Genomic DNA, 25,260 nt, shown 5'->3' with positions numbered 1-25,260 from the left:
ATACATAAACGCCTTCTCCTTTCTTCCCCCTCCCGTCATTTGTTTCCTTGTGCCTGCGCACTGCACCTCCCGTGCTCGTTCTAATATCAGGTAAAATACTATGGTGCCGTGACTCAAATTTGCGAATAAACCTGAGGACTATAATTCAAAAAAATGGGTGCAACACGAGGACTTCACAAGAAAATGGGTGAAATATAAGGACTTCGCAGGAGGTAACCCATGCTAGTACTACCCTCGCCCAAGCACCCTTACCTAAGGAGTTCTGATAGAATCCGTTGCATTAGTGCTGGTATGATCGCACCTGTTTCATTTCGTGCTGAAAATACATACACTCCTTCTCCTTCCCTCCCCCTCCCGTCAATTGTTTCCTTGTGCGTTCACACTGCACCTCTCCTTCTCGTTCTAATATCGATTAAAATGCCCCTGCTTCTTGACTCACATTTGCGTGTAAACCAGCGGACCCCAGTTCCAGTTGCGCGTAACGTCGAACGACCCGTCTGAAAAAAAATTGGTGCGACACGAGGACTTCCCAGGAGGTCACCCATCCGAGTACTACTCTCGCCCAAGCACACTTAACTGCGAAGTTCTGATGGGATCCGGTGCATTAGTGCTGGTATGATCGCACCCGTTTAATTTCGCGCTGCAAATACATAAACGCCTTCTCCTTTCTTCCCCCTCCCGTCATTTGTTTCCTTGTGCGTGCGCACTGCACCTCCCGTGCTCGTTCTAATATCAGGTAAAATACTATGGTGCCGTGACTCAAATTTGCGAATAAACCTCAGGACTATAATTCAAAAAAATGGGTGCAACACGAGGACTTCACAAGAAAATGGGTGCATCACGAGAACTTCCCAGGAGGTAACCCATCATTGTACTACTTTCGCCAAAGCAAACTTAACTGTGGAGTTCTGATGGGATCCGGTGCGTTAGTGCTGGTGTGACCGCACCTGTTTAATTTCGTGCTGAAAATACATACACTCCTTCTCCTTCCCTCCCCCTCCCGTCAATTGTTTCCTTGTGCGTTCACACTGCACCTCTCCTTCTCGTTCTAATATCGATTAAAATGCCCCTGCTTCTTGACTCACATTTGCGTGTAAACCAGCGGACCCCAGTTCCAGTCGCGCGTAACGTCGAACGACCCGTCTGAAAAAAAATTGGTGCGACACGAGGACTTCCCAGGAGGTCACCCATCCGAGTACTACTCTCGCCCAAGCACACTTAACTGCGGAGTTCTGATGGGATCCGGTGCATTAGTGCTGGTATGATCGCACCCGTTTAATTTTGCGCTGCAAATACATAAACGCCTTCTCCTTTCGTCTCCCTCCCGTCATTTGTTTCCTTGTGCGTGCGCACTGCACCTCCCGTGCTCGTTCTAATATCAGGTAAAATACTATGGTGCCGTGACTCAAATTTGCGAATAAACCTGAGGACTATAATTAAAAAAAATAGGTGCAACACGAGGACTTCACAAGAAAATGGGTGAAATATAAGGACTTCGCAGGAGGTAACCCATGCTAGTACTACCCTCGCCCAAGCACCCTTACCTACGGAGTTCTGATAGAATCCGTTGCATTAGTGCTGGTATGATCGCACCTGTTTCATTTCGTGCTGAAAATACATACACTCCTTCTCCTTCCCTCCCCCTCCCGTCAATTGTTTCCTTGTGCGTTCACACTGCACCTCTCCTTCTCGTTCTAATATCGATTAAAATGCCCCTGCTTCTTGACTCACATTTGCGTGTAAACCAGCGGACCCCAGTTCCAGTTGCGCGTAACGTCGAACGACCCGTCTGAAAAAAAATTGGTGCGACACGAGGACTTCCCAGGAGGTCACCGATCCGAGTACTACTCTCGCCCAAGCACACTTAACTGCGGAGTTCTGATGGGATCCGGTGCATTAGTGCTGGTATGATCGCACCCGTTTAATTTCGCGCTGCAAATACATAAACGCCTTCTCCTTTCTTCCCCCTCCCGTCATTTGTTTCCTTGTGCGTGCGCACTGCACCTCCCGTGCTCGTTCTAATATCAGGTAAAATACTATGGTGCCGTGACTCAAATTTGCGAATAAACCTGAGGACTATAATTCAAAAAAATGGGTGCAACACGAGGACTTCACAAGAAAATGGGTGAAATATAAGGACTTCGCAGGAGGTAACCCATGCTAGTACTACCCTCGCCCAAGCACCCTTACCTAAGGAGTTCTGATAGAATCCGTTGCATTAGTGCTGGTATGATCGCACCTGTTTCATTTCGTGCTGAAAATACATACACTCCTTCTCCTTCCCTCCCCCTCCCGTCAATTGTTTCCTTGTGCGTTCACACTGCACCTCTCCTTCTCGTTCTAATATCGATTAAAATGCCCCTGCTTCTTGACTCACATTTGCGTGTAAACCAGCGGACCCCAGTTCCAGTTGCGCGTAACGTCGAACGACCCATCTGAAAAAAAATTGGTGCGACACGAGGACTTCCCAGGAGGTCACCCATCCGAGTACTACTCTCGCCCAAGCACACTTAACTGCGAAGTTCTGATGGGATCCGGTGCATTAGTGCTGGTATGATCGCACCCGTTTAATTTCGCGCTGCAAATACATAAACGCCTTCTCCTTTCTTCCCCCTCCCGTCATTTGTTTCCTTGTGCGTGCGCACTGCACCTCCCGTGCTCGTTCTAATATCAGGTAAAATACTATGGTGCCGTGACTCAAATTTGCGAATAAACCTCAGGACTATAATTCAAAAAAATGGGTGCAACACGAGGACTTCACAAGAAAATGGGTGCAACACGAGAACTTCCCAGGAGGTAACCCATCATTGTACTACTTTCGCCAAAGCAAACTTAACTGTGGAGTTCTGATGGGATCCGGTGCGTTAGTGCTGGTGTGACCGCACCTGTTTAATTTCGTGCTGAAAATACATACACTCCTTCTCCTTCCCTCCCCCTCCCGTCAATTGTTTCCTTGTGCGTTCACACTGCACCTCTCCTTCTCGTTCTAATATCGATTAAAATGCCCCTGCTTCTTGACTCACATTTGCGTGTAAACCAGCGGACCCCAGTTCCAGTCGCGCGTAACGTCGAACGACCCGTCTGAAAAAAAATTGGTGCGACACGAGGACTTCCCAGGAGGTCACCCATCCGAGTACTACTCTCGCCCAAGCACACTTAACTGCGGAGTTCTGATGGGATCCGGTGTATTAGTGCTGGTATGATCGCACCCGTTTAATTTCGCGCTGCAAATACATAAACGCCTTCTCCTTTATTCCCCCTCCCGTCATTCGTTTACTTGTGCGTGCGTACTGCACCTCTCGTTCTCGCTCAAATATCAAGTAAAATACCACGGCGCCATGACTCACATTTGCGAATAAATCTGCGGACCATAATTAAGGTCGCGCATAAGGTCGAACGACACAACTGAAAAAAAGAAAATGGGTGCAACACGAGAACTTCCCAGGAGGTAACCCATCATTGTACTGCTTTCGCCAAAGCACACTTAACTGCGGAGTTCTGATGGGATCCAGTGCATTTGTGCTGGTGTGACCGCACCTGTTTAATTTTGTGCTGAAAATACATACACTCCTTCTTCCCTCCCCCCCTCCCATCATTTGTTTCCTTGTGCGTTCACACTGCACCTCTCCTTCTCGTTCTAATATCGATTAAAATGCCCCTGATTCTTGACTCACATTTGCGTATAAACCAGCGGACCATAGTTCCAGTAGCGCGTAACGTCGAACGACCCATCTAAAAAAAAATTATTACGATACGAGGACTTCCCAAGAGGTCACCCATCCGAGTACTACTCTCGCCCAAGCACGCTTAACTACAGAGTTTTGATGGGATCCCGTGCATTAGTGCTGGTATGATACCACTTGTTTAATTTTGCGCTTCAAATACATACACTCCTTCTCTTTTCTTCCTCCTCCCGTCATTTATTTCCTTGTGCGTGCGCACTGCACCTCCCATACTCGTTCTAATATCAAGTAAAATGCCACGGCGCCGTGACTCACATTTGCGAATAAACCTGCAGACCATAAATCAAGTCGCGCGTAACGTCGAAAGAATCATCTACAAAAAGATGGGTGCAACACGAGGACCTCCCAAGAAAATGGGCGAAATATAAGGACTTCGCAGGAGGTCACCCATCCGAGTACTTTTCTCGCCCAAGCACCCTTAACTACGGAGTTATGATAGAATCCGTTGCATTAGTGCTGGTATGATCCCTCATGTTTCATTCTACACTGCAAATACATACACTCTTTCTCCGCCCATCCCCCCTCCCGTCATTTGTTTCCTTGTGGGTGCACTCTGCATCTCTCTTTCTCGTTCTAATATAAAGTAATATGCCCCGGCACCGTGACTCACCTTTGCAAATGAACCAGTGGTTTATAATTCCATTCGCGTAACGTCGAACAACCCATCCGAAAAAAAATAGGTGCAACACGAGGGCTTCCCAAGTGGTCACCCATCCGAGTACTACCCTCGCCCAAGCACACTTAACTGCGAAGTTCTGATGGGATCCGGAGCTTTAGTGCTGGTATGATCGCACCAGTTTAATTTCGCGCTGCAAATACATACACTCCTTCTCCTATCTTCCCCTTCCGTCATTTGTTTCCTTGTGCGTTCACACTTCACCTCTCATTTTCGTTCTAATATCAATTAAAATGCCCCTGCTCCTTGACTCACATTTGCGTATAAACCAGTGAACCCTAGTTCCAGTCACGCGTAACGTCGAATTTTCTGTCTGAAAAAAAAAATTTGTGTGACACGAGGACTTCCCAGGAGGTCACACATACGAGTACTAATCTCGCCCAAGCACACTTCACTGCGGAGTTCTGATGGGATCCGGTGCATTAGTGCTGGTATGATCGCACTTGTTCAATTTTGCGCTGCAAATACATAAACTCCTTCTCCTTTATTCCCCCTCCCGTCATTTGTTTCCTTGTGCGTGCGCACTGCACTTCCCGTTCTCGTTCTAATATCAAGTAAAATGCTACAGCGTCGTGACTCACATTTGCGAATAAACCTGATGACCATAATTCAAGTCGCGCGTAACGTCGAAAGAATCATCTGTAAAAAAATGGGTGCAACACGAGGACTTCCCAAGTGGTCACCCATCCTAGTGCTACTCTCGCCCAAGAACCTTTAACTTGCGGAGTTCTGATAGAATCCGTTGCGTTGGTGCTGGTATGATTGCTCATGTTTCATTCTGCGCTGCAAATACATATACTTTTTCTACCTCCATCCCCCCTCCCGTCATTTGTTTCCTTGTGCGTGCACTCTGCATCTCTCTTTCTCGTTCTAATATCGATTCAAATGCTCCTGCTTCTTGACTCACATTTGCGTATAAACTAGTGGACCCTTGTTCCAGTCGCGCGTAACGTCGAACGACCCGTCTGAAAAAAAAATTAGTGCGACACGAGGACTTCCCAAGAGGTAACCCATTCGAGTAATACTCTCGCCCAAGCACACTTAACTGCGGAGTTCTGATGGGATCCGGTGCATTAGTGCTGGTATGATCGAACCTGTTTAATTTCGCGCTGCAAATACATAAACTCCTTCTCCTTTATTCCCCCTCCCGTCATTCGTTTACTTGTGCGTGCGCACTGCACCTCTCGTTCTCGCTCAAATATCAAGTAAAATGCCACAGCGCCGTGACTCACATTTGCGAATAAATCTGCGGACCATAATTAAGGTCGCGCATAAGGTCGAACGGCACAACTGAAAAAAAGAAAATGGGTGCAACACGAGAACTTCCCAGGAGGTAACCCATCATTGTACTGCTTTCGCCAAAGCACACTTAACTGCGGAGTTCTGATGGGATCCGGTGCATTTGTGCTGGTGTGACCGCACCTGTTTAATTTTGTGCTGAAAATACATACACTCCTTCTTCCCTCCCCCCCTCCCATCATTTGTTTCCTTGTGCGTTCACACTGCACCTCTCCTTCTCGTTCTAATATCGATTAAAATGCCCCTGATTCTTGACTCACATTTGCGTATAAACCAGCGGACCATAGTTCCAGTCGCGCGTAACGTCGAACGACCCATCTGAAAAAAAATTATTGAGATACGAGGACTTCCGAAGAGGTCACCCATCCGAGTACTACACTCGCTCAAGCACACTTAACTGCAGAGTTCTGATGGGATCCAGTGCATTAGTGCTGGTATGATGCCACTTGTTTAATTTTGCGCTTCAAATACATACACTCCTTCTCTTTTCTTCCTCCTCCCAACATTTGTTTCCTTGTGCGTGCGCACTGCACCTCCCGTACTCGTTCTAATATCAAGTAAAATGCCACGGCGCCGTGACTCACATTTGCGAATAAACCTGCGGACCATAAATCAAGTCGCGCGTAACGTCGAAAGAATCATCTGCAAAAAGATGGGTGCAACACGAGGACCTCCCAAGAAAATGGGCGAAATATAAGGACTTCGCAGGAGGTCACCCATCCGAGTTCTTTTCTCACCCAAGCACCCTTAACTGCGGAGTTCTGATAGAATCCGTTGCATTAGTGCTGGTATGATCCCTCATGTTTCATTCCGCACTGCAAATACATACACTCTTTCTCCTCCCGTCATTTGTTTCCTTGTGCGTGCACTCTGCATCTCTCTTTCTCATTCTAATATCAAGTAATATGCCCCGGCACCGTGACTCACCTTTGCAAATGAACCAGCGGTTTATAATTCCATTCGCGCATAACGTCGAACAACCAATCCGAAAAAAAATTAGTACAACACGAGGGCTTCCCAAGTGGTCACCCATCCGAGTACTACTCTCGCCCAAGCACACTTAACTGCGGAGTTCTGATGGGATCCAGGGCTTTAGTGCTGGTATGATAGCACCTGTTTAATTTCACGCTGCAAATATATATACTCCTTCTCCTTTCTTCCCCCTCCCGTCATTTGTATCCTTGTGCGTTAACACTTCACCTCTTATTCTCGTTCTAATATCGATTAAAATGGCCCTGCTTATTGACTCACATTTGCGTATAAACCAGCGGACCCTAGTTCCAGACGCGCGTAACGTCGAACGACCCGTCTGAAAAAAAATTGGTGCGACACGAGGACTTCCCAGGAGGTCACGCATCCGAGTACTAATCTCGCCCAAGCACACTTAACTGCAGAGTTCTGATGAGATCCGGTGCAATAGTGCTGGTATGATCGCACCCGTTTAATTTTGCGCTTCTATTACATAAACTCATTCCCCTTTCTTCCCCCTCCCGTCATTTGTTTCCTTGTGCGTGCGCACTGCACCTCCCGTTCTCGTTCTAATATCAGGAAAAATGCCACGGCGCCGTGACTCACATTTGCTAATAAACCTGAGGACCATAATTCAAGTCGCGCGTAACGTCGAAAGAATCATCTGCAAAAAAATGGGTGCAACACGAGGACTTCACAAGAAAATGGGTGAAATATAAGAACTTCGCAGGAGGTAACCCATGCTAGTACTACTCTCGCCCAAGCACCCTTACCTACGGAGTTCTGATAGAATCCGTTGCATTAGTGCTGGTATGATCGCACCTGTTTCATTTCTTGCTGAAATTACATACACTCCTTCTCCTTATACACTCCTTCTCCTTCCTTCCCCCTCCCATCAATTGTTTCTTTGTGCGTTCACACTGCACCTCTCCTTCTCGTTCTAATATGGATTAAAATGCCCCTGCTTCTTGACTCACATTTGCGTATAAACCAGCGGACCCGAGTTCCAGTCGCGCGTAACGTCGAACGACCCGTCTGAAAAAAAATTGGTGCGACACTAGGACTTCCCAGGAGGTCACCAATCCGAGTACTACTCTCGCCAAAGCACACTTAACTGCGGAGTTCTGACGGAATCCGGTGCATTAGTGCTGGTATGATCGCACACGTTTAATTCCGCGCTGCAAATACATAAACTCCTTCTCCTTTCTTCCCCCTCCCGTCATTTGTTTCCTTGTGCGTGCGCACTGCCCCTCCCGTGCTCCTTCTAATATAAAGTAAAATGCTACGGTGTCGTGACTCACATTTGCGAATAAACCTGATGACCATAATTCAAGTCGCGCGTATCGTCGAAAGAATCATCTGCAAAAAAATGGGTGGAACACGAGGACTTCCTAAGAAAATTGGTGAAATATAAGGACTTCGCATGAGGTCACCCATCCTAGTGCTACTCTCGCCCAAGCACCCTTAACTTGCGGAGTTCTGATAGAATCCGTTGCATTGGTGCTGGTATGATCGCTCATGTTTCATTCTGCGCTGCAAATACATACACTTTTTCTCCCTCCATCCCCCCTCCCGTCATTTGTTTCCTTGTGCGTGCACTCTGCATCTCTCCTTCTCGTTCTAATATCGATTAAAATGCCCCTGCTTCTTGACTCACATTTGCGTATAAACCAGCGGACCCTAGTTCCAGTCGCGCGTAACGTCGAACGACCCGTCTGAAAAAAAAAATTAGTGCGACACGAGGACTTCCCAAGAGGTCACCCATCCGAGTACTACTCTTGCCCAAGCACACTTAACTGCGGAGTTCTGATGGGATCCGATGCATTAGTGCTGGTATGATCGCACATGTTTAATTTTGCGCTGCAAATACATAAACTCCTTCACCTTTCTTCTCCCTCCCGTCATTTGTTTCCTTGTGCGTGCACACTGCACCTCTCGTTCTCGTTCAAATATAAAATAAAATGCCACGACAAGTGACTCACATTTGCTAATAAATCTGCGGACCATAATTAAAGTCGCGCGTAACGTCGAATGGCACATCTGAAAAAAAGAAAATGGATGCAACACGAGAACTTCCCACGATGTAACCCATAATTGTACTACTTTTGCCAAAGCACACTTGACAGCGGAGTTCTGATGGGATCCGGTGCATTTGTGCTGGTATGATCGCACCTGTTTAATTTCGCACTGCAAATACATACACTATTCCCCTTTCTTCCCCCTCCCGCCATTTGTTTCCTTTTACGTGCGCACTGCACCTCCCGCTCTAGTTCTAATATCATGTAAAATGCCACGGCGCCGTGACTCACATTTGCGAATAAACCTGAGGACCATAATTAAAATCGCGCGTAACGTCGAAAAAATCATCTGCAAAAAAATGGGTGCAACACGAGGACTTCACAAGAAAATGGGTGAAATATAAGGACTTCGCAGGAGGTAACCCATGCTAGTACTACTCTCGCCCAAGCACCCTTACCTACGGAGTTCTGATAGAATCCGTTGCATTAGTGCTGGTATGATCGCACCTGTTTCATTTCGTGCTGAAAATACATACACTCCTTCTCCTTCCCTCCCCCTCCCGTCAATTGTTTCCTTGTGCGTTCACACTGCACCTCTCCTTCTCGTTCTAATATCGATTAAAATGCCCCTGCTTCTTGACTCACATTTGCGTGTAAACCAGCGGACCCCAGTTCCAGTCGCGCGTAACGTCGAACGACCCGTCTGAAAAATAATTGGTGCGACACGAGGACTTCCCAGGAGGTCACCCATCCGAGTACTACTCTCGCCCAAGCACACTTAACTGCGGAGTTCTGATGGGATCCGGTGCATTAGTGCTGGTATGATCGCACCCATTTAATTTCGCGCTGCAAATACATAAACGCCTTCTCCTTTCTTCTCCCTCCCGTCATTTCTTTCCTTGTGCGTGCGCACTGCACCTCCCGTGCTCGTTCTAATATCAGGTAAAATACTATGGTGCCGTGACTCAAATTTGCGAATAAACCTGAGGACTATAATTCAAAAAAATGGGTGAAACACGAGGACTTCACAAGAAAATGGTGAAATATAAGGACTTCGCAGGAGGTAACCCATGCTAGTACTACCCTCGCCCAAGCACCCTTACCTACGGAGTTCTGATAGAATCCGTTGCATTAGTGCTGGTATGATCGCACCTGTTTCATTTCTTGCTGAAAATACATACACTCCTTCTCCTTCCCTCCCCCTCCCGTCAATTGTTTCCTTGTGCGTTCACACTGCACCTCTCCTTCTCGTTCTAATATCGATTAAAATGCCCCTGCTTCTTGACTCACATTTGCGTGTAAACCAGCGGACCCCAGTTCCAGTCGCGCGTAACGTCGAACGACCCGTCTGAAAAAAAATTGGTGCGACACGAGGACTTCCCAGGAGGTCACCGATCCGAGTACTACTCTCGCCCAAGCACACTTAACTGCGGAGTTCTGATGGGATCCGGTGCATTAGTGCTGGTATGATCCCACCCGTTTAATTTCGCGCTGCAAATACATAAACGCCTTCTCCTTTCCTCCCCCTCCCGTCATTTGTTTCCTTGTGCGTGCGCACTGCACCTCCCGTGCTCGTTCTAATATCAGGTAAAATACTATGGTGCCGTGACTCAAATTTGCGAATAAACCTGAGGACTATAATTCAAAAAAATGGGTGCAACACGAGGACTTCACAAGAAAATGGGTGAAATATAAGGACTTCGCAGGAGGTAACCCATGCTAATACTACCCTCGCCCAAGCACCCTTACCTACGGAGTTCCGATAGAATCCGTTGCATTAGTGCTGGTATGATCGCACCTGTTTCATTTCGTGCTGAAAATACATACACTCCTTCTCCTTCCCTCCCCCTCCCGTCAATTGTTTCCTTGTGCGTTCACACTGCACCTCTCCTTCTCGTTCTAATATCGATTAAAATGCCCCTGCTTCTTGACTCACATTTGCGTGTAAACCAGCGGACCCCAGTTCTAGTCGCGCGTAACGTCGAACGACCCGTCTGAAAAAAAATTGGTGCGACACGAGGACTTCCCAGGAGGTCACCCATCCGAGTACTACTCTCGCCCAAGCACACTTAACTGCGGAGTTCTGATGGGATCCGGTGCATTAGTGCTGGTATGATCGCACCCCTTTAATTTTGCGCTGCAAATACATAAACGCCTTCTCCTTTCTTCCCCCTCCCGTCATTTGTTTCCTTGTGCGTGCGCACTGCACCTCCCGTGCTCGTTCTAATATCAGGTAAAATACTATGGTGCCGTGACTCAAATTTGCGAATAAACCTGAGGACTATAATTCAAAAAAATGGGTGCAACACGAGGACTTCACAAGAAAATGGGTGAAATATAAGGACTTCGCAGGAGGTAACCCATGCTAGTACTACCCTCGCCCAAGCACCCTTACCTACGGAGTTCTGATAGAATCCGTTGCATTAGTGCTGGTATGATCGCACTTGTTTCATTTCGTGCTGAAAATACATACACTCCTTCTCCTTCCCTCCCCCTCCCGTCAATTGTTTCCTTGTGCGTTCACACTGCACCTCTCCTTCTCGTTCTAATATCGATTAAAATGCCCCTCCTTCTTGACTCACATTTGCGTGTAAACCAGCGGACCCCAGTTCCAGTCGCGCGTAACGTCGAACGACCCGTCTGAAAAATAATTGGTGCGACACGAGGACTTCCCAGGAGGTCACCCATCCGAGTACTACTCTCGCCCAAGCACACTTAACTGCGGAGTTCTGATGGGATCCGGTGCATTAGTGCTGGTATGATCGCACCCGTTTAATTTCGCGCTGCAAATACATAAACGCCTTCTCCTTTCTTCCCCCTCCCGTCATTTGTTTCCTTGTGCGTGCGCACTGCACCTCCCGTGCTCGTTCTAATATCAGGTAAAATACTATGGTGCCGTGACTCAAATTTGCGAATAAACCTGAGGACTATAATTCAAAAAAATGGGTGCAACACGAGGACTTCACAAGAAAATGGGTGAAATATAAGGACTTCGCAGGAGGTAACCCATGCTAGTACTACCCTCGCCCAAGCACCCTTACCTAAGGAGTTCTGATAGAATCCGTTGCATTAGTGCTGGTATGATCGCACCTGTTTCATTTCGTGCTGAAAATACATACACTCCTTCTCCTTCCCTCCCCCTCCCGTCAATTGTTTCCTTGTGCGTTCACACTGCACCTCTCCTTCTCGTTCTAATATCGATTAAAATGCCCCTGCTTCTTGACTCACATTTGCGTGTAAACCAGCGGACCCCAGTTCCAGTTGCGCGTAACGTCGAACGACCCGTCTGAAAAAAAATTGGTGCGACACAAGGACTTCCCAGGAGGTCACCGATCCGAGTACTACTCTCGCCCAAGCACACTTAACTGCGGAGTTCTGATGGGAGCCGGTGCATTAGTGCTGGTATGATCGCACCCGTTTAATTTCGCGCTGCAAATACATAAACGCCTTCTCCTTTCTTCCCCCTCCCGTCATTTGTTTCCTTGTGCGTGCGCACTGCACCTCCCGTGCTCGTTCTAATATCAGGTAAAATACTATGGTGCCGTGACTCAAATTTGCGAATAAACCTGAGGACTATAATTCAAAAAAATGGGTGCAACATGAGGACTTCACAAGAAAATGGGTGAAATATAAGGACTTCGCAGGAGTTAACCCATCATTGTACTACTTTCGCCAAAGCACACTTAACTGTGGAGTTCTGATGGGATCCGGTGCGTTAGTGCTGGTGTGACCGCACCTGTTTAATTTCGTGCTGAAAATACATACACTCCTTCTCCTTCCCTCCCCCTCCCGTCAATTGTTTCCTTGTGCGTTCACACTGCACCTCTCCTTCTCGTTCTAATATCGATTAAAATGCCCCAGCTTCTTGACTCACATTTGCGTGTAAACCAGCGGACCCCAGTTCCAGTCGCGCGTAACGTCGAACGACCCGTCTGAAAAAAAATTGGTGCGACACGAGGACTTCCCAGGAGGTCACCCATCCGAGTACTACTCTCGCCCAAGCACACTTAACTGCGGAGTTCTGATGGGATCCGGTGCATTAGTGCTGGTATGATCGCACCCGTTTAATTTCGCGCTGCAAATACATAAAAGCCTTCTCCTTTCTTCCCCCTCCCGTCATTTGTTTCCTTGTGCGTGCGCATTGCACCTCCCGTGCTCGTTCTAATATCAGGTAAAATACTATGGTGCCGTGACTCAAATTTGCGAATAAACCTGAGGACTATAATTCAAAAAAATGGGTGCAACACGAGGACTTCACAAGAAAATGGGTGAAATATAAGGACTTCGCAGGAGGTAACCCATCATTGTACTACTTTCGCCAAAGCACACTTAACTGTGGAGTTCTGATGGGATCCGGTGCGTTAGTGCTGGTGTGACCGCACCTGTTTAATTTCGTGCTGAAAATACATACACTCCTTCTCCTTCCCTCCCCCTCCCGTCAATTGTTTCCTTGTGCGTTCGCACTGCACCTCTCCTTCTCGTTCTAATATCGATTAAAATGCCCCTGCTTCTTGACTCACATTTGCGTGTAAACCAGCGGACCCCAGTTCCAGTCGCGCGTAACGTCGAACGACCCGTCTGAAAAAAAATTGGTGCGACACGAGGACTTCCCAGGAGGTCACCCATCCAAGTTCTACTCTCGCCCAAGCACACTTAACTGCGGAGTTCTGATGGCATCCGGTGCATTAGTGCTGGTATGATCGCACCCGTTTAATTTCGCGCTGCAAATACATAAACGCCTTCTCCTTTCTTCCCCCTCCCGTCATTTGTTTCCTTGTGCGTGCGCACTGCACCTCCCGTGCTCGTTCTAATATCAGGTAAAATACTATGGTGCCGTGACTCAAATTTGCGAATAAACCTGAGGACTATAATTCAAAAAAATGGGTGCAACACGAGGACTTCACAAGAAAATGGGTGAAATATAAGGACTTCGCAGGAGGTAACCCATGCTAGTACTACCCTCGCCCAAGCACCCTTACCTAAGGAGTTCTGATAGAATCCGTTGCATTAGTGCTGGTATGATCGCACCTGTTTCATTTCGTGCTGAAAATACATACACTCCTTCTCCTTTCCTCCCCCTCCCGTCAATTGTTTCCTTGTGCGTTCACACTGCACCTCTCCTTCTCGTTCTAATATCGATTAAAATGCCCCTGCTTCTTGACTCACATTTGCGTGTAAACCAGCGGACCCCAGTTCCAGTTGCGCGTAACGTCGAACGACCCGTCTGAAAAAAAATTGGTGCGACACGAGGACTTCCCAGGAGGTCACCCATCCGAGTACTACTCTCGCCCAAGCACACTTAACTGCGGAGTTCTGATGGGAGCCGGTGCATTAGTGCTGGTATGATCGCACCCGTTTAATTTCGCGCTGCAAATACATAAACGCCTTCTCCTTTCTTCCCCCTCCCGTCATTTGTTTCCTTGTGCGTGCGCACTGCACCTCCCGTGCTCGTTCTAATATCAGGTAAAATACTATGGTGCCGTGACTCAAATTTGCGAATAAACCTGAGGACTATAATTCAAAAAAATGGGTGCAACACGAGGACTTCACAAGAAAATGGGTGAAATATAAGGACTTCGCAGGAGGTAACCCATGCTAGTACTACCCTCGCCCAAGCACCCTTACCTACGGAGTTCTGATAGAATCCGTTGCATTAGTGCTGGTATGATCGCACTTGTTTCATTTCGTGCTGAAAATACATACACTCCTTCTCCTTCCCTCCCCCTCCCGTCAATTGTTTCCTTGTGCGTTCACACTGCACCTCTCCTTCTCGTTCTAATATCGATTAAAATGCCCCTCCTTCTTGACTCACATTTGCGTGTAAACCAGCGGACCCCAGTTCCAGTCGCGCGTAACGTCGAACGACCCGTCTGAAAAATAATTGGTGCGACACGAGGACTTCCCAGGAGGTCACCCATCCGAGTACTACTCTCGCCCAAGCACACTTAACTGCGGAGTTCTGATGGGATCCGGTGCATTAGTGCTGGTATGATCGCACCCGTTTAATTTCGCGCTGCAAATACATAAACGCCTTCTCCTTTCTTCCCCCTCCCGTCATTTGTTTCCTTGTGCGTGCGCACTGCACCTCCCGTGCTCGTTCTAATATCAGGTAAAATACTATGGTGCCGTGACTCAAATTTGCGAATAAACCTGAGGACTATAATTCAAAAAAATGGGTGCAACACGAGGACTTCACAAGAAAATGGGTGAAATATAAGGACTTCGCAGGAGGTAACCCATGCTAGTACTACCCTCGCCCAAGCACCCTTACCTAAGGAGTTCTGATAGAATCCGTTGCATTAGTGCTGGTATGATCGCACCTGTTTCATTTCGTGCTGAAAATACATACACTCCTTCTCCTTCCCTCCCCCTCCCGTCAATTGTTTCCTTGTGCGTTCACACTGCACCTCTCCTTCTCGTTCTAATATCGATTAAAATGCCCCTGCTTCTTGACTCACATTTGCGTGTAAACCAGCGGACCCCAGTTCCAGTTGCGCGTAACGTCGAACGACCCGTCTGAAAAAAAATTGGTGCGACACAAGGACTTCCCAGGAGGTCACCGATCCGAGTACTACTCTCGCCCAAGCACACTTAACTGCGGAGTTCTGATGGGAGCCGGTGCATTAGTGCTGGTATGATCGCACCCGTTTAATTTCGCGCTGCAAATACATAAACGCCTTCTCCTTTATTCCCCCTCCCGTCATTCGTTTACTTGTGCGTGCGTACTGCACCTCTCGTTCTCGCTCAAATATCAAGTAAAATGCCACGGCGCCATGACTCACATTTGCGAATAAATCTGCGGACCATAATTAAGGTCGCGCATAAGGTCGAACGACACAACTGAAAAAAAGAAAATGGGTGCAACACGAGAACTTCCCAGGAGGTAACCCATCATTGTACTGCTTTCGCCAAAGCACACTTAACTGCGGAGTTCTGATGGGATCCAGTGCATTTGTGCTGGTGTGACCGCACCTGTTTAATTTTGTGCTGAAAATACATACACTCCTTCTTCCCTCCCCCCCTCCCATCATTTGTTTCCTTGTGCGTTCACACTGCACCTCTCCTTCTCGTTCTAATATCGATTAAAATGCCCCTGATTCTTGACTCACATTTGCGTATAAACCAGCGGACCATAGTTCCAGTAGCGCGTAACGTCGAACGACCCATCTAAAAAAAAATTATTACGATACGAGGACTTCCCAAGAGGTCACCCATCCGAGTACTACTCTCGCCCAAGCACGCTTAACTACAGAGTTTTGATGGGATCCCATGCATTAGTGCTGGTATGATACCACTTGTTTAATTTTGCGCTTCAAATACATACACTCCTTCTCTTTTCTTCCTCCTCCCGTCATTTATTTCCTTGTGCGTGCGCACTGCACCTCCCATACTCGTTCTAATATCAAGTAAAATGCCACGGCGCCGTGACTCACATTTGCGAATAAACCTGCAGACCATAAATCAAGTCGCGCGTAACGTCGAAAGAATCATCTACAAAAAGATGGGTGCAACACGAGGACCTCCCAAGAAAATGGGCGAAATATAAGGACTTCGCAGGAGGTCACCCATCCGAGTACTTTTCTCGCCCAAGCACCCTTAACTACGGAGTTATGATAGAATCCGTTGCATTAGTGCTGGTATGATCCCTCATGTTTCATTCTACACTGCAAATACATACACTCTTTCTCCGCCCATCCCCCCTCCCGTCATTTGTTTCCTTGTGGGTGCACTCTGCATCTCTCTTTCTCGTTCTAATATAAAGTAATATGCCCCGGCACCGTGACTCACCTTTGCAAATGAACCAGTGGTTTATAATTCCATTCGCGTAACGTCGAACAACCCATCCGAAAAAAAATAGGTGCAACACGAGGGCTTCCCAAGTGGTCACCCATCCGAGTACTACCCTCGCCCAAGCACACTTAACTGCGAAGTTCTGATGGGATCCGGAGCTTTAGTGCTGGTATGATCGCACCAGTTTAATTTCGCGCTGCAAATACATACACTCCTTCTCCTATCTTCCCCTTCCGTCATTTGTTTCCTTGTGCATTCACACTTCACCTCTCATTTTCGTTCTAATATCAATTAAAATGCCCCTGCTCCTTGACTCACATTTGCGTATAAACCAGTGAACCCTAGTTCCAGTCACGCGTAACGTCGAATTTTCCGTCTGAAAAAAAAAATTTGTGTGACACGAGGACTTCCCAGGAGGTCACACATACGAGTACTAATCTCGCCCAAGCACACTTCACTGCGGAGTTCTGATGGGATCCGGTGCATTAGTGCTGGTATGATCGCACTTGTTCAATTTTGCGCTGCAAATACATAAACTCCTTCTCCTTTATTCCCCCTCCCGTCATTTCTTTCCTTGTGCGTGCGCACTGCACTTCCCGTTCTCGTTCTAATATCAAGTAAAATGCTACAGCGTCGTGACTCACATTTGCGAATAAACCTGATGACCATAATTCAAGTCGCGCGTAACGTCGAAAGAATCATCTGTAAAAAAATGGGTGCAACACGAGGACTTCCCAAGTGGTCACCCATCCGAGTACTACTCTCCCCCAAGCACACTTAACTGCGGAGTTATGATGGGATCTGTTGTATTAGTGCTGGTATGATCACACCTGATTAATTTCGCGCTGCAAATACAAAAACTCCTTCTCCTTTCTTCCCCCTCCCGTCATTTGTTTCCTTGTGCGTGCACTCTGCATCTCTCTTTCTCGTTCTAATATCAAGTAATATGCCCCGGCACCGTGACTCACCTTTGCAAATGAACCAGCGGTTTATAATTCCATTCGCGCGTAATGTCGAACAACCCATCCGAAAAAAAATAGGTGCAACACGAGGGCTTCCCAAGTGGTCACCCATTATTGTACTACTCTCGCCCAAGCACTCCTAACTGCGGAGTTCTGATGGGATCCGAGGCTTTAGTGCTGGTATGATCGCACCTATTTAATTTCGCGCTGCAAATACATACACTCCTTCTCATTTCTTCCCACTCCCGCCATTTGTTTCCTTGTGCGTTAACACTTCACCTCTCATTCTCGTTCTAATATCCATTAAAATGCCCCTGCTTATTGACTCACATTTGCGTATAAACCAGCGGACCCTAATTCCAGACGCGCGTAACATCGAACGACCCGTTTGAAAAAAAATTAGTGCGACACGAGGACTTCCGAGGAGGTCACCCATCCGAGTACTAATCTCGCCCAAGCACACTTCACTGCGGAGTTCTGATGGGATTCGGTGCATTAATGCTGGTATGATCGCACCTGTTTAATTTCGCGCTGCAAATACATAAACTCATTCCCCTTTCTTCCCCCTCCCGTCATTTGTTTCCTTGTGCGTGCGCACTGCACCTCCCGTTATCGTTCTAATATCAAGTAAAATGCTACAGCGCCGTGACTCACATTTGCGAATAAACCTGAGGACCATAATTCAAGTCGCGCATAACGTCGAAAGAATCATCTGTAAAAAAATGTGTGCAACACGAGGACTTCACAAGAAAATGGGTGAAATATAAGGACTTCGCAGGAGGTAACCCTTGCAAGTACTACTTTCGCCCAAACACCCTTACCTACGGAGTTCTGATAGAATCCGTTGCATTAGTGCTGGTATGATCGCACCTGTTTCATTTCGTGCTCAAAATACATACACTCCTTCACCTTCCCTTCCCCTCCCATCAATTGTTTCCTTGTGCGTTCACTCTGCACCTCTCCTTCTCGTTCTAATATCGATTAAAATGCCCCTGCTTCTTGACTCACATTTGCGTATAAACCAGCGGACCCTAGTTCCAGTCGCGCGTAACGTCGAACGACCCGTCTAAAAAAAAATTTGTGCGACACGAGGACTTCCCAGGAGGTCACCCATCCGAGTACTACTCTCGCCCAAGCACACTTAACTGCGGAGTTCTGATGGGATCCAGTGCATTAATGCTGGTATGATCGCACATTTTTAATTTTGCGCTGCAAATACATAAAATCATTCCCCTTTCTTCCCCTCTCCCGTCATTTGTTTCCTTGTGCGTGCGCACTGCACCTCCCGTTCTCGTTCTAATATCAAGTAAAATTCTACGGTGTCGTGACTCACATTTGCGAATAAACCTGAGGACCATAATTCAAGTCGCGCGTATCGTCGAAAGAATCATCTGCAAAAAAATGGGTGCAACACGAGGACTTCCTAAGAAAATGGGTAAAATATAAGGACTTCATAGGAAGTCACCCATCCTAGTGCTACTCTCGCCCAAGAACCTTTAACTTGCGGAGTTCTGATAGAATCCGTTGCGTTGGTGCTGGTATGATTGCTCATGTTTCATTCTGCGCTGCAAATACATATACTTTTTCTACCTCCATCCCCCCTCCCGTCATTTGTTTCCTTGTGCGTGCACTCTGCATCTCTCTTTCTCGTTCTAATATCGATTCAAATGCTCCTGCTTCTTGACTCACATTTGCGTATAAACTAGTGGACCCTTGTTCCAGTCGCGCGTAACGTCGAACGACCCGTCTGAAAAAAAAATTAGTGCGACACGAGGACTTCCCAAGAGGTAACCCATTCGAGTAATACTCTCGCCCAAGCACACTTAACTGCGGAGTTCTGATGGGATCCGGTGCATTAGTGCTGGTATGATCGAACCTGTTTAATTTTGCGCTGCAAATACATAAACTCCTTCTCCTTTATTCCCCCTCCCGTCATTCGTTTACTTGTGCGTGCGCACTGCACCTCTCGTTCTCGCTCAAATATCAAGTAAAATGCCACGGCGCCGTGACTCACATTTGCGAATAAATCTGCGGACCATAATTAAGGTCGCGCATAAGGTCGAACGGCACAACTGAAAAAAAGAAAATGGGTGCAACACGAGAACTTCCCAGGAGGTAACCCATCATTGTACTGCTTTCGCCAAAGCACACTTAACTGCGGAGTTCTGATGGGATCCGGTGCATTTGTGCTGGTGTGACCGCACCTGTTTAATTTTGTGCTGAAAATACATACACTCCTTCTTCCCTCCCCCCCTCCCATCATTTGTTTCCTTGTGCGTTCACACTGCACCTCTCCTTCTCGTTCTAATATCGATTAAAATGCCCCTGATTCTTGACTCACATTTGCGTATAAACCAGCGGACCATAGTTCCAGTCGCGCGTAACGTCGAACGACCCATCTGAAAAAAAATTATTGAGATACGAGGACTTCCGAAGAGGTCACCCATCCGAGTACTACACTCGCTCAAGCACACTTAACTGCAGAGTTCTGATGGGATCCAGTGCATTAGTGCTGGTATGATGCCACTTGTTTAATTTTGCGCTTCAAATACATACACTCCTTCTCTTTTCTTCCTCCTCCCAACATTTGTTTCCTTGTGCGTGCGCACTGCACCTCCCGTACTCGTTCTAATATCAAGTAAAATGCCACGGCGTCGTGACTCACATTTGCGAATAAACCTGCGGACCATAAATCAAGTCGCGCGTAACGTCGAAAGAATCATCTGCAAAAAGATGGGTGCAACACGAGGACCTCCCAAGAAAATGGGCGAAATAGAAGGACTTCGCAGGAGGTCACCCATCCGAGTTCTTTTCTCACCCAAGCACCCTTAACTGCGGAGTTCTGATAGAATCCGTTGCATTAGTGCTGGTATGATCCCTCATGTTTCATTCCGCACTGCAAATACATACACTCTTTCTCCTCCCGTCATTTGTTTCCTTGTGCGTGCACTCTGCATCTCTCTTTCTCATTCTAATATCAAGTAATATGCCCCGGCACCGTGACTCACCTTTGCAAATGAACCAGCGGTTTATAATTCCATTCGCGCATAACGTCGAACAACCAATCCGAAAAAAAATTAGTACAACACGAGGGCTTCCCAAGTGGTCACCCATCCGAGTACTACTCTCGCCCAAGCACACTTAACTGCGGAGTTCTGATGGGATCCGGGGCTTTAGTGCTGGTATGATAGCACCTGTTTAATTTCACGCTGCAAATATATATACTCCTTCTCCTTTCTTCCCCCTCCCGTCATTTGTATCCTTGTGCGTTAACACTTCACCTCTTATTCTCGTTCTAATATCGATTAAAATGGCCCTGCTTATTGACTCACATTTGCGTATAAACCAGCGGACCCTAGTTCCAGACGCGCGTAACGTCGAACGACCCGTCTGAAAAAAAATTGGTGCGACACGAGGACTTCCCAGGAGGTCACGCATCCGAGTACTAATCTCGCCCAAGCACACTTAACTGCAGAGTTCTGATGAGATCCGGTGCAATAGTGCTGGTATGATCGCACCCGTTTAATTTTGCACCTCTCCTTCTCGTTCTAATATGGATTAAAATGCCCCTGCTTCTTGACTCACATTTGCGTATAAACCAGCGGACCCGAGTTCCAGTAGCGCGTAACGTCGAACGACCCGTCTGAAAAAAAATTGGTGCGACACTAGGACTTCCCAGGAGGTCACCAATCCGAGTACTACTCTCGCCAAAGCACACTTAACTGCGGAGTTCTGACGGAATCCGGTGCATTAGTGCTGGTATGATCGCACACGTTTAATTCCGCGCTGCAAATACATAAACTCCTTCTCCTTTCTTCCCCCTCCCGTCATTTGTTTCCTTGTGCGTGCGCACTGCCCCTCCCGTGCTCCTTCTAATATAAAGTAAAATGCTACGGTGTCGTGACTCACATTTGCGAATAAACCTGATGACCATAATTCAAGTCGCGCGTATCGTCGAAAGAATCATCTGCAAAAAAATGGGTGGAACACGAGGACTTCCTAAGAAAATTGGTGAAATATAAGGACTTCGCATGAGGTCACCCATCCTAGTGCTACTCTCGCCCAAGCACCCTTAACTTGCGGAGTTCTGATAGAATCCGTTGCATTGGTGCTGGTATGATCGCTCATGTTTCATTCTGCGCTGCAAATACATACACTTTTTCTCCCTCCATCCCCCCTCCCGTCATTTGTTTCCTTGTGCGTGCACTCTGCATCTCTCCTTCTCGTTCTAATATCGATTAAAATGCCCCTGCTTCTTGACTCACATTTGCGTATAAACCAGCGGACCCTAGTTCCAGTCGCGCGTAACGTCGAACGACCCGTCTGAAAAAAAAAATTAGTGCGACACGAGGACTTCCCAAGAGGTCACCCATCCGAGTACTACTCTTGCCCAAGCACACTTAACTGCGGAGTTCTAATGGGATCCGGTGCATTAGTGCTGGTATGATCGCACATGTTTAATTTTGCGCTGCAAATACATAAACTCCTTCACCTTTCTTCTCCCTCCCGTCATTTGTTTCTTTGTGCGTGCACACTGCACCTCTCGTTCTCGTTCAAATATAAAATAAAATGCCACAACAAGTGACTCACATTTGCTAATAAATCTGCGGACCATAATTAAAGTCGCGCGTAACGTCGAATGGCACATCTGAAAAAAAGAAAATGGATGCAACACGAGAACTTCCCACGATGTAACCCATAATTGTACTACTTTTGCCAAAGCACACTTGACAGCGGAGTTCTGATGGGATCCGGTGCATTTGTGCTGGTATGATCGCACCTGTTTAATTTCGCACTGCAAATACATACACTATTCCCCTTTCTTCCCCCTCCCGCCATTTGTTTCCTTTTACGTGCGCACTGCACCTCCCGCTCTCGTTCTAATATCAACTAAAATGCCACGGCGCCGTGACTCACATTTGCGAATAAACCTGAGGACCATAATTAAAATCGCGCGTAACGTCGAAAAAATCATCTGCAAAAAAATGGGTGCAACACGAGGACTTCACAAGAAAATGGGTGAAATATAAGGACTTCGCAGGAGGTAACCCATGCTAGTACTACCCTCGCCCAAGCACCCTTACCTACGGAGTTCTGATAGAATCCGTTGCATTAGTGCTGGTATGATCGCACTTGTTTCATTTCGTGCTGAAAATACATACACTCCTTCTCCTTCCCTCCCCCTCCCGTCAATTGTTTCCTTGTGCGTTCACACTGCACCTCTCCTTCTCGTTCTAATATCGATTAAAATGCCCCTGCTTCTTGACTCACATTTGCGTGTAAACCAGCGGACCCCAGTTCCAGTCGCGCGTAACGTCGAACGACCCGTCTGAAAAAAAATTGGTGCGACACGAGGACTTCCCAGGAGGTCACCCATCCGAGTACTACTCTCGCCCAAGCACACTTAACTGCGGAGTTCTGATGGGATCCGGTGCATTAGTGCTGGTATGATCGCACCCGTTTAATTTCGCGCTGCAAATACATAAACGCCTTCTCCTTTCGTCTCCCTCCCGTCATTTGTTTCCTTGTGCGTGCGCACTGCACCTCCCGTGCTCGTTCTAATATCAGGTAAAATACTATGGTGCCGTGACTCAAATTTGCGAATAAACCTGAGGACTATAATTCAAAAAAATAGGTGCAACACGAGGACTTCACAAGAAAATGGGTGAAATATAAGGACTTCGCAGGAGGTAACCCATGCTAGTACTACCCTCGCCCAAGCACCCTTACCTACGGAGTTCTGATAGAATCCGTTGCATTAGTGCTGGTATGATCGCACCTGTTTCATTTCGTGCTGAAAATACATACACTCCTTCTCCTTCCCTCCCCCTCCCGTCAATTGTTTCCTTGTGCGTTCACACTGCACCTCTCCTTCTCGTTCTAATATCGATTAAAATGCCCCTGCTTCTTGACTCACATTTGCGTGTAAACCAGCGGACCCCAGTTCCAGTTGCGCGTAACGTCGAACGACCCGTCTGAAAAAAAATTGGTGCGACACGAGGACTTCCCAGGAGGTCACCCATCCGAGTACTACTCTCGCCCAAGCACACTTAACTGCGGAGTTCTGATGGGATCCGGTGCATTAGTGCTGGTATGATCGCACCCGTTTAATTTCGCGCTGCAAATACATAAACGCCTTCTCCTTTCTTCCCCCTCCCGTCATTTGTTTCCTTGTGCGTGCGCACTGCACCTCCCGTGCTCGTTCTAATATCAGGTAAAATACTATGGTGCCGTGACTCAAATTTGCGAATAAACCTGAGGACTATAATTCAAAAAAATGGGTGCAACACGAGGACTTCACAAGAAAATGGGTGAAATATAAGGACTTCGCAGGAGGTAACCCATGCTAGTACTACCCTCGCCCAAGCACCCTTACCTAAGGAGTTCTGATAGAATCCGTTGCATTAGTGCTGGTATGATCGCACCTGTTTCATTTCGTGCTGAAAATACATACACTCCTTCTCCTTCCCTCCCCCTCCCGTCAATTGTTTCCTTGTGCGTTCACACTGCACCTCTCCTTCTCGTTCTAATATCGATTAAAATGCCCCTGCTTCTTGACTCACATTTGCGTGTAAACCAGCGGACCCCAGTTCCAGTTGCGCGTAACGTCGAACGACCCGTCTGAAAAAAAATTGGTGCGACACGAGGACTTCCCAGGAGGTCACCCATCCGAGTACTACTCTCGCCCAAGCACACTTAACTGCGGAGTTCTGATGGGATCCGGTGCATTAGTGCTGGTATGATCGCACCCGTTTAATTTCGCGCTGCAAATACATAAACGCCTTCTCCTTTCTTCCCCCTCCCGTCATTTGTTTCCTTGTGCGTGCGCACTGCACCTCCCGTGCTCGTTCTAATATCAGGTAAAATACTATGGTGCCGTGACTCAAATTTGCGAATAAACCTGAGGACTATAATTCAAAAAAATGGGTGCAACACGAGGACTTCACAAGAAAATGGGTGCAACACGAGAACTTCCCAGGAGGTAACCCATCATTGTACTACTTTCGCCAAAGCAAACTTAACTGTGGAGATCTGATGGGATCCGGTGCGTTAGTGCTGGTGTGACCGCACCTGTTTAATTTCGTGCTGAAAATACATACACTCCTTCTCCTTCCCTCCCCCTCCCGTCAATTGTTTCCTTGTGCGTTCACACTGCACCTCTCCTTCTCGTTCTAATATCGATGAAAATGCCCCTGCTTCTTGACTCACATTTGCGTGTAAACCAGCGGACCCCAGTTCCAGTCGCGCGTAACGTCGAACGACCCGTCTGAAAAAAAATTGGTGCGACACGAGGACTTCCCAGGAGGTCACCCATCCGAGTACTACTCTCGCCCAAGCACACTTAACTGCGGAGTTCTGATGGGATCCGGTGCATTAGTGCTGGTATGATCGCACCCGTTTAATTTCGCGCTGCAAATACATAAACGCCTTCTCCTTTCGTCTCCCTCCCGTCATTTGTTTCCTTGTGCGTGCGCACTGCACCTCCCGTGCTCGTTCTAATATCAGGTAAAATACTATGGTGCCGTGACTCAAATTTGCGAATAAACCTGAGGACTATAATTCAAAAAAATAGGTGCAACACGAGGACTTCACAAGAAAATGGGTGAAATATAAGGACTTCGCAGGAGGTAACCCATGCTAGTACTACCCTCGCCCAAGCACCCTTACCTACGGAGTTCTGATAGAATCCGTTGCATTAGTGCTGGTATGATCGCACCTGTTTCATTTCGTGCTGAAAATACATACACTCCTTCTCCTTCCCTCCCCCTCCCGTCAATTGTTTCCTTGTGCGTTCACACTGC

The 25,260-nt window shown here is 47.3% G+C and overlaps 19 non-coding genes and 35 pseudogenes across 19 annotated transcripts; all 54 read right to left on the bottom strand.

Annotated features, from left to right (window-relative positions):
- Positions 1–508: 508 nt before the first annotated feature.
- On the bottom strand, positions 509–627 carry LOC148248109 (5S ribosomal RNA). The gene has a single exon (XR_015814360.1). It is a non-coding gene; the product is annotated as a 5S ribosomal RNA (ribosomal RNA).
- Positions 628–830: 203 nt separating this feature from the next.
- On the bottom strand, positions 831–949 carry LOC148248108 (5S ribosomal RNA; annotated as a pseudogene).
- A 205-nt stretch (positions 950–1,154) lies between these two features.
- Positions 1,155–1,273, bottom strand: LOC148248107 (5S ribosomal RNA). Its single transcript, XR_015815207.1, has one exon. It is a non-coding gene; the product is annotated as a 5S ribosomal RNA (ribosomal RNA).
- Positions 1,274–1,476: 203 nt separating this feature from the next.
- Positions 1,477–1,595, bottom strand: LOC148248106 (5S ribosomal RNA; annotated as a pseudogene).
- A 205-nt stretch (positions 1,596–1,800) lies between these two features.
- On the bottom strand, positions 1,801–1,919 carry LOC148248105 (5S ribosomal RNA). The gene has a single exon (XR_015815408.1). It is a non-coding gene; the product is annotated as a 5S ribosomal RNA (ribosomal RNA).
- A 527-nt stretch (positions 1,920–2,446) lies between these two features.
- LOC148248104 (5S ribosomal RNA) lies at positions 2,447–2,565 on the bottom strand. The gene has a single exon (XR_015814359.1). It is a non-coding gene; the product is annotated as a 5S ribosomal RNA (ribosomal RNA).
- A 203-nt stretch (positions 2,566–2,768) lies between these two features.
- LOC148248103 (5S ribosomal RNA) lies at positions 2,769–2,887 on the bottom strand (annotated as a pseudogene).
- A 205-nt stretch (positions 2,888–3,092) lies between these two features.
- On the bottom strand, positions 3,093–3,211 carry LOC148248102 (5S ribosomal RNA). The gene has a single exon (XR_015814463.1). It is a non-coding gene; the product is annotated as a 5S ribosomal RNA (ribosomal RNA).
- Positions 3,212–3,420: 209 nt separating this feature from the next.
- LOC148248101 (5S ribosomal RNA) lies at positions 3,421–3,539 on the bottom strand (annotated as a pseudogene).
- A 204-nt stretch (positions 3,540–3,743) lies between these two features.
- On the bottom strand, positions 3,744–3,859 carry LOC148248100 (5S ribosomal RNA; annotated as a pseudogene).
- Positions 3,860–4,420: 561 nt separating this feature from the next.
- Positions 4,421–4,539, bottom strand: LOC148248099 (5S ribosomal RNA). The gene has a single exon (XR_015814402.1). It is a non-coding gene; the product is annotated as a 5S ribosomal RNA (ribosomal RNA).
- Positions 4,540–4,745: 206 nt separating this feature from the next.
- Positions 4,746–4,864, bottom strand: LOC148248098 (5S ribosomal RNA; annotated as a pseudogene).
- Positions 4,865–5,396: 532 nt separating this feature from the next.
- Positions 5,397–5,515, bottom strand: LOC148248097 (5S ribosomal RNA; annotated as a pseudogene).
- A 209-nt stretch (positions 5,516–5,724) lies between these two features.
- Positions 5,725–5,843, bottom strand: LOC148248096 (5S ribosomal RNA; annotated as a pseudogene).
- Positions 5,844–6,047: 204 nt separating this feature from the next.
- LOC148248095 (5S ribosomal RNA) lies at positions 6,048–6,166 on the bottom strand (annotated as a pseudogene).
- Positions 6,167–6,714: 548 nt separating this feature from the next.
- LOC148248094 (5S ribosomal RNA) lies at positions 6,715–6,833 on the bottom strand (annotated as a pseudogene).
- Positions 6,834–7,038: 205 nt separating this feature from the next.
- LOC148248093 (5S ribosomal RNA) lies at positions 7,039–7,157 on the bottom strand (annotated as a pseudogene).
- A 235-nt stretch (positions 7,158–7,392) lies between these two features.
- On the bottom strand, positions 7,393–7,511 carry LOC148248092 (5S ribosomal RNA; annotated as a pseudogene).
- Positions 7,512–7,733: 222 nt separating this feature from the next.
- LOC148248091 (5S ribosomal RNA) lies at positions 7,734–7,852 on the bottom strand (annotated as a pseudogene).
- Positions 7,853–8,415: 563 nt separating this feature from the next.
- Positions 8,416–8,534, bottom strand: LOC148248090 (5S ribosomal RNA; annotated as a pseudogene).
- Positions 8,535–8,742: 208 nt separating this feature from the next.
- On the bottom strand, positions 8,743–8,861 carry LOC148248089 (5S ribosomal RNA; annotated as a pseudogene).
- A 558-nt stretch (positions 8,862–9,419) lies between these two features.
- On the bottom strand, positions 9,420–9,538 carry LOC148248088 (5S ribosomal RNA). The gene has a single exon (XR_015815196.1). It is a non-coding gene; the product is annotated as a 5S ribosomal RNA (ribosomal RNA).
- Positions 9,539–9,740: 202 nt separating this feature from the next.
- Positions 9,741–9,859, bottom strand: LOC148248087 (5S ribosomal RNA; annotated as a pseudogene).
- Positions 9,860–10,064: 205 nt separating this feature from the next.
- Positions 10,065–10,183, bottom strand: LOC148248086 (5S ribosomal RNA; annotated as a pseudogene).
- Positions 10,184–10,710: 527 nt separating this feature from the next.
- LOC148248085 (5S ribosomal RNA) lies at positions 10,711–10,829 on the bottom strand. The gene has a single exon (XR_015815185.1). It is a non-coding gene; the product is annotated as a 5S ribosomal RNA (ribosomal RNA).
- Positions 10,830–11,356: 527 nt separating this feature from the next.
- LOC148248084 (5S ribosomal RNA) lies at positions 11,357–11,475 on the bottom strand. The gene has a single exon (XR_015815174.1). It is a non-coding gene; the product is annotated as a 5S ribosomal RNA (ribosomal RNA).
- Positions 11,476–12,002: 527 nt separating this feature from the next.
- On the bottom strand, positions 12,003–12,121 carry LOC148248083 (5S ribosomal RNA; annotated as a pseudogene).
- A 527-nt stretch (positions 12,122–12,648) lies between these two features.
- LOC148248082 (5S ribosomal RNA) lies at positions 12,649–12,767 on the bottom strand. Its single transcript, XR_015815163.1, has one exon. It is a non-coding gene; the product is annotated as a 5S ribosomal RNA (ribosomal RNA).
- Positions 12,768–13,294: 527 nt separating this feature from the next.
- Positions 13,295–13,413, bottom strand: LOC148248081 (5S ribosomal RNA; annotated as a pseudogene).
- Positions 13,414–13,940: 527 nt separating this feature from the next.
- On the bottom strand, positions 13,941–14,059 carry LOC148248080 (5S ribosomal RNA). Its single transcript, XR_015814897.1, has one exon. It is a non-coding gene; the product is annotated as a 5S ribosomal RNA (ribosomal RNA).
- Positions 14,060–14,586: 527 nt separating this feature from the next.
- Positions 14,587–14,705, bottom strand: LOC148248079 (5S ribosomal RNA). The gene has a single exon (XR_015815152.1). It is a non-coding gene; the product is annotated as a 5S ribosomal RNA (ribosomal RNA).
- Positions 14,706–15,232: 527 nt separating this feature from the next.
- Positions 15,233–15,351, bottom strand: LOC148248078 (5S ribosomal RNA; annotated as a pseudogene).
- Positions 15,352–15,560: 209 nt separating this feature from the next.
- On the bottom strand, positions 15,561–15,679 carry LOC148248077 (5S ribosomal RNA; annotated as a pseudogene).
- An 881-nt stretch (positions 15,680–16,560) lies between these two features.
- LOC148248076 (5S ribosomal RNA) lies at positions 16,561–16,679 on the bottom strand. Its single transcript, XR_015814401.1, has one exon. It is a non-coding gene; the product is annotated as a 5S ribosomal RNA (ribosomal RNA).
- Positions 16,680–16,885: 206 nt separating this feature from the next.
- LOC148248075 (5S ribosomal RNA) lies at positions 16,886–17,004 on the bottom strand (annotated as a pseudogene).
- A 205-nt stretch (positions 17,005–17,209) lies between these two features.
- On the bottom strand, positions 17,210–17,328 carry LOC148248074 (5S ribosomal RNA; annotated as a pseudogene).
- Positions 17,329–17,533: 205 nt separating this feature from the next.
- On the bottom strand, positions 17,534–17,652 carry LOC148248073 (5S ribosomal RNA; annotated as a pseudogene).
- A 205-nt stretch (positions 17,653–17,857) lies between these two features.
- On the bottom strand, positions 17,858–17,976 carry LOC148248072 (5S ribosomal RNA; annotated as a pseudogene).
- A 559-nt stretch (positions 17,977–18,535) lies between these two features.
- On the bottom strand, positions 18,536–18,654 carry LOC148248071 (5S ribosomal RNA). The gene has a single exon (XR_015814388.1). It is a non-coding gene; the product is annotated as a 5S ribosomal RNA (ribosomal RNA).
- A 563-nt stretch (positions 18,655–19,217) lies between these two features.
- On the bottom strand, positions 19,218–19,336 carry LOC148248070 (5S ribosomal RNA; annotated as a pseudogene).
- A 209-nt stretch (positions 19,337–19,545) lies between these two features.
- LOC148248069 (5S ribosomal RNA) lies at positions 19,546–19,664 on the bottom strand (annotated as a pseudogene).
- Positions 19,665–19,868: 204 nt separating this feature from the next.
- On the bottom strand, positions 19,869–19,987 carry LOC148248068 (5S ribosomal RNA; annotated as a pseudogene).
- A 548-nt stretch (positions 19,988–20,535) lies between these two features.
- Positions 20,536–20,654, bottom strand: LOC148248067 (5S ribosomal RNA; annotated as a pseudogene).
- A 205-nt stretch (positions 20,655–20,859) lies between these two features.
- On the bottom strand, positions 20,860–20,978 carry LOC148248066 (5S ribosomal RNA; annotated as a pseudogene).
- Positions 20,979–21,112: 134 nt separating this feature from the next.
- LOC148248065 (5S ribosomal RNA) lies at positions 21,113–21,231 on the bottom strand (annotated as a pseudogene).
- Positions 21,232–21,794: 563 nt separating this feature from the next.
- On the bottom strand, positions 21,795–21,913 carry LOC148248064 (5S ribosomal RNA). Its single transcript, XR_015815502.1, has one exon. It is a non-coding gene; the product is annotated as a 5S ribosomal RNA (ribosomal RNA).
- Positions 21,914–22,121: 208 nt separating this feature from the next.
- On the bottom strand, positions 22,122–22,240 carry LOC148248063 (5S ribosomal RNA; annotated as a pseudogene).
- A 558-nt stretch (positions 22,241–22,798) lies between these two features.
- On the bottom strand, positions 22,799–22,917 carry LOC148248062 (5S ribosomal RNA). Its single transcript, XR_015815141.1, has one exon. It is a non-coding gene; the product is annotated as a 5S ribosomal RNA (ribosomal RNA).
- Positions 22,918–23,120: 203 nt separating this feature from the next.
- On the bottom strand, positions 23,121–23,239 carry LOC148248061 (5S ribosomal RNA; annotated as a pseudogene).
- A 205-nt stretch (positions 23,240–23,444) lies between these two features.
- On the bottom strand, positions 23,445–23,563 carry LOC148248060 (5S ribosomal RNA). Its single transcript, XR_015815129.1, has one exon. It is a non-coding gene; the product is annotated as a 5S ribosomal RNA (ribosomal RNA).
- A 527-nt stretch (positions 23,564–24,090) lies between these two features.
- On the bottom strand, positions 24,091–24,209 carry LOC148248059 (5S ribosomal RNA). The gene has a single exon (XR_015815118.1). It is a non-coding gene; the product is annotated as a 5S ribosomal RNA (ribosomal RNA).
- Positions 24,210–24,412: 203 nt separating this feature from the next.
- Positions 24,413–24,531, bottom strand: LOC148248058 (5S ribosomal RNA; annotated as a pseudogene).
- Positions 24,532–24,736: 205 nt separating this feature from the next.
- LOC148248057 (5S ribosomal RNA) lies at positions 24,737–24,855 on the bottom strand. The gene has a single exon (XR_015815107.1). It is a non-coding gene; the product is annotated as a 5S ribosomal RNA (ribosomal RNA).
- A 203-nt stretch (positions 24,856–25,058) lies between these two features.
- Positions 25,059–25,177, bottom strand: LOC148248056 (5S ribosomal RNA; annotated as a pseudogene).
- Positions 25,178–25,260: the final 83 nt, after the last annotated feature.

Source organism: Carica papaya, chromosome 8, assembly GCF_054855325.1.
Source record: "Carica papaya isolate Zhongbai chromosome 8, ASM5485532v1, whole genome shotgun sequence".
Lineage (NCBI taxonomy): Eukaryota > Viridiplantae > Streptophyta > Magnoliopsida > Brassicales > Caricaceae > Carica > Carica papaya.
The sequence above is the reverse complement of the archived record's forward strand: the minus strand, read 5'-3'. Positions and strand labels throughout refer to the sequence as shown.